Below are 5,133 nucleotides of genomic sequence, written 5' to 3' on the forward strand. Positions count from 1 at the left end.
AATAAACAAGCTAACTTTACATCTAAAGCAGCCAGAGAAAGAAGAACAGACAAGACCTAAAGTTAGTGGAAGGAAAGGAATCATAAAGATCAGAGCAGAAATCAATGAAATAGAAACAAAGAAAACCATAGAGAAGATCAATGAAACGAAAAGCTGGTTCTTTGAAAAAATCAACAAAATTGATAAACCCTTAGCCAGACTTATCAAGAAAAAAAGAGAGAGGACTCAAATCAATAAAACTAGAAATGAAAAAGGAAAAGTAACAACAAATGTCACAGAAATACAAAGGATCATTAGAGACCACTATATGCAGCTATATGCCAATAAAACAGAAAACCTAGAAGAAATGGACAAATTCTTAGAAAAGTACAATCTACCAAGACTAAACCAAGATGGAATAGAAAAGATGAATGGACCAATCACAAGAACTGAAATTGAAACTGTGATTTAAAAACTTCCAACAAACAGATGTCCAGGACCAGATGGTTTCACAGGCGAATTCTATCAAACATTTAGAGAAGAGCTAACACCTCTCCTTCTGAAACTATTTCAAAAAAAATTTCAGAGGAAGGGATACTCCCAAACTCATTCTGTGAGGCCACCATCACCCTGATACCAAAACCAGACAAAGTTACTACAAAAAAAGAAAACTACAGGCCAATGTCACTGATGGACATAGATGCAAAAATCCTCACCACCATACTAGCAAACCACATCCAACAATACATTAAAAGGATTGTACATCATGATCAAGTGGGAATGATCCCAGGGGTGCAAGGGCTCTTCAATATCTGCACATCCATCAGTGTGATACACCACATTAACAAACTGAAGAGTAAAAACCATGTGATCCTCTCCATAGACACAGAAAAAGCCTTTGACAAAATCCAACACCCATTTCGGATAAAAACCCTTCAGAAAGTGGGCATAGAGGGAACCTACCTCAACATAATAAAGGCCGTATATGACAAACCCACAGCTCACATCATTCTCAGTGGTGAAAAGCTGACAGAATTCCCGCTGAGATCAGGAACACGACAAGGATGTCTGCTCTCACCATTACTCTTCAACGTAGTTTTGGAAGTCGCAGCCACGGCAATCAGAGACGTGAAAGAGATCAAAGGAATCCAAATTGGAAAGGAAGAAGTAAAACTATCGCTATTTGCAGATGACATGATACCATACCTACAGAATCCTAAAGACTCTACCAGAAAACTCATAGAGCTCATCCACGAATTTGGCAAAGTTGCAGGATACAAAATTAATACACAGAAATCGACCACATTTCTATACACTAACAATGAAAGATCAGAAAGAGAAATTAGGGAAGCAACCCCATTTACCATCGCATCCAAAAGAATAAGATACCTAGGAGTAAACCTACCCAAAGAGACAAAAGACCTGTACTCTGAAAACTATACGACACTGATGAAAGCAATCAAAGATGACACAAAGAGATGGAAAGATATACCATCCTCATGGATTGGAAGAGTTAATATTATCAAAATGACTATACTACCTAAGGCAATTGACAGATTCAATGCAATCCCTATCAAATTCCCAGGACATTTTTTCACAGAACTCGAACAAAATATTTTAAAGTTTGTTTGGAAGCACAGAAGGCCCAGAATAGCCAAAGACATCCTGAAAAAGAAAAATGAAGCTGGAGGAATCAGGCTCCCAGACTTCAGACTATACTACAAAGCAACAATCCTGAAAACCATATGGTACTGGCACAAAGGCAGAAATACAGATCAGTGGAACAAGAGAGAAAACCCAGAATTAAACCCATGCACCTACAGCCAACTAATCTATGACAAAGGAGGCAAAAACATACAATGGAGAAAAGACAGCCTCTTCAACAGGTAGTGCTGGGAAAACTGGACAGCCACACGGACAAGAATGAAATTAGAACACTCCCTACCACCATACACAAAAAGAAACTCAAAATGCATTAGAGACCTAGATATAAGACTAGACACTATAAAACTGTTAGAGGAAAACATAGGCCAAACACTCTCAGACATAAATGACAGCAACATCCTCTCAGATCCACCTCTCAGAGCATTGACAACAAAAACAAAAATAAACAAATGGGACCTAATGAAACTTCAAAGTTTCCGCACAGCAAAGGAAATCCTAAACAAAACGAAAAGACAACCCACAGAATGGCAGAAAAATCTTTGCAAGTGAGTCAACTGACAAGGGATTAATCTCCAAAATTTATAAAAACCTTTTGCAGCTCAATACCAAAAAAACAAACAACCCCATCGACAAATGGGCAGAAGATCTAAACAGAGTTCTTCAGAGAAGACATACAGATGGCCAAAAAACACATGAAAAGATGTTCAACATCACTCATTGTTAGAGAAATGCAAATCAAAACCACTGAGATACCACCTCATACCAGCCAGAATGGCCATCATCAAAAAGTCTACAAACAAGAAGTGCTGGAGAGGGTGTGGAGAAAAAGGAACCCTAGTACACTGTTGGTGGGATTGTAAATTGGTGCAACCACTGTGGAAAACAGTATGGAGATTCCTCAGAAAACTCAAAATAGAACTATCATTTGATCCAGCAATCCCACTCATGGGCATCTATCCAGAGAAAACCACGTCTCACAAAGACACACGTACTCTGATGTTCATCACAGCACTATTTACAATAGCCAAAACATGAAAACAACCTAAATGTCCATCAACAGAGGAGTGGATCAAGAAGTGGTACATATACACAATGGAATATTACTCAGCCGTTAAAAGGAACGAAATACCGGCATATTTAGCAACATGGATGGATCTAGAAATTATCATGCTAAGTGAAGTCAGCCATGCAATGAGACACCAACATAAAATGCTTTCACTGACATGTGGAATCTGAAAAAAGGACAGACTGAACTTCTTTGCAGAACAGATGCTGACTCACAGACATTGAAAAACTTATGGTCTCTGGAGGAGACAGTTTGGGGGGTGGGGGGATGTGCTTGGGTTATGGGATGGAAATCCTGTGAAATTGGATTGTTATGATCATTAGACAACTACAGATGTGATAAATTCATTTGAGTAATAAAAAAAAGACTAATACAAATTTTTTTTAAAAAATGCAAGACTCCTAGGACTTTTAGCTGGACTATTATTCCAGTATTTAAGTAGTTCTTTTGGTAGAGCAAAACTAAACATCTTAAACCAGTGATGACAATCTAAGGTCTTTGCTCATGTTTCTAGGAAATGTCGTAGTATGGCCATTTCTGCAATCTTGATCAGAAAAAATTTAGGAAGAATTTGATCCACCTGATTGACAGGTGTCCTCCACTGAAACTGTTGCCAAGACCCAAGTAGAATCCTGAAGTTCTATCATTGTTGAAATCCCCACCAAGCCATGTTGTTTAAGCGTAGAAAGTAGTTATCTTATTGTGTAGGTTTGTACTCCTCATGTCTTTTTTAGAACAGTGGTTGTGAGGGCTGAGATGTGAAGTGAGTGATTCCGAACATGTTCAATACTCAGGTCTTCACAGGAACATGGTTTTCTTTTCCCTGGAGCTCTTACCTGTTCCATTATAGGTCGCAAATCTGTGCAGGCCTGAGTCCCAGAGGCCTGAGTCTGTCATGTCCGCTGTGGTGGTAACCAGGCTCCCTCCGTCTCTGCATCTGCTTCAAGTTCACCCCAAACTCAATTCCTCGGGGGCCTTCTCCCTGAGACTGTCACAACAGGGGATCAACTCTGTGGCTCAGCCAAAGCAGCCAGTGAAGCAATCAGACCCATTCCCAGCCAGTATAAAGACCTGACTGGAGCGCCCACTTAAAGCACTAAAGCTCACATTCTCCTAAATAATAGTTTGTGGCTACTGACCTGTCCCTGACTATGGTCTGGACGTCTGTCAGAAATGAGGACAGAGGAACATTAGAGCTGAGAATAGCAGCTATGACTACATTGGGCACAGACAGACCAATGTGGCTTCTGCTGTCTTAAGGACAAGGACTTTGGGATGGTTTTACTTAGGGCCAAAGAGAGGGAAGACAACTCCTCCTAGAACTTATCATCAGCCTGTCTCTTCAAACCCCCAATGAAGACCCCTGAGTTGTGGGTGGGGCCTCTGTGTCAGAAGGGAGGGAAAGTGGGGGCAGGGGCCATCCTCTGGCCTATGTGGAGCAAGCAGAGAGCCATGGAGGAGCCTTGTTAGGACCTGAGGGCTGGAGGGCCTTGCGCTCACATCTGTTCAGCACCCTGGCCTCCTCCGGTCCTACAAACCCAGCCAGCAACCCAAGATCCAGCTGAGACAGTCTTGAAATTCACCTCCAGCTACAAATCAGGAAAACCACACTAGGTGGCCTTCGTGCAATTGAGGAGCCGGTACCCCAAACGCCTTGACTCAGAAGATAACCCAGTAACTAATTAGGAGCCCCTCCAAACATCCCAGGGTGCAGGGGTTCAGGGAGTCATTAAACAGTTCCATGGAAAAGGGCTCCAGGATCCACTCTGCCTGGGGCTCACTCCAATGAGGCCATCCCTTTCCCAGTTCCTTTCAGAACAAATGCAACATGAACGGAGTTTAAACACTCAGAGTTCCCATCGTGGCACAGTGGTTAATGACTCCATCTAGGAACCATGAGGTTGCGGGTTTGATCCCTGGCCTCACTCAGTGGATTAAGGATCTGGCGTTGCCATGAGCTGTGGTGTAGGTCGCAGACATGGCTCAGATCCCACGTTGCTGTGGCCCCTGGCATAGGCCGGCGGCTACAACTCCAGTCGGACCCCTAGCCTGGAAACCTCCATATGCCACGGGAAGCAGCCCTGGGAAAAGGCAAAAAAGACAAAAAAAATAAAAATTAAACACTCAAATTGCAGATAAGGCAGGCCTGCTTGAAGAGACCGCAGATCCCTCCACCTTGGGTTGCAGGCCCCCAAACCCCATCCTGGATGAGGTTCTCACTTCCTTCATAGCAGCTTCCACTCCAGCAAGCCCTAACCAGGAGCCATGGAGAGCTCAGCCAACCCCCTGGCCTGCAGCATTCTGTGGAGGCCATGAGCCCTCCCAGAGGGGACAGATCCCACCTCCCCCTGGTGCCTGCCAGGTACAGCTGCCATCCTCCGACTAAGGGAGGGCCAGGCCGACCCCACATCTCAGACGCCAGA

At 43.2% G+C, this 5,133-nt stretch overlaps 1 long non-coding RNA gene across 3 annotated transcripts in view; it reads left to right on the forward strand.

Annotated features, from left to right (window-relative positions):
- The window catches only part of LOC102162605, a 65,496-nt gene that overhangs the window by 55,406 nt on the left and 4,957 nt on the right, over window positions 1-5,133 (forward strand). The gene's annotated exons all lie outside the window — the stretch shown is intronic.

This window comes from Sus scrofa, chromosome 13 (assembly GCF_000003025.6).
Source record: "Sus scrofa isolate TJ Tabasco breed Duroc chromosome 13, Sscrofa11.1, whole genome shotgun sequence".
Classification (NCBI taxonomy): domain Eukaryota; kingdom Metazoa; phylum Chordata; class Mammalia; order Artiodactyla; family Suidae; genus Sus; species Sus scrofa.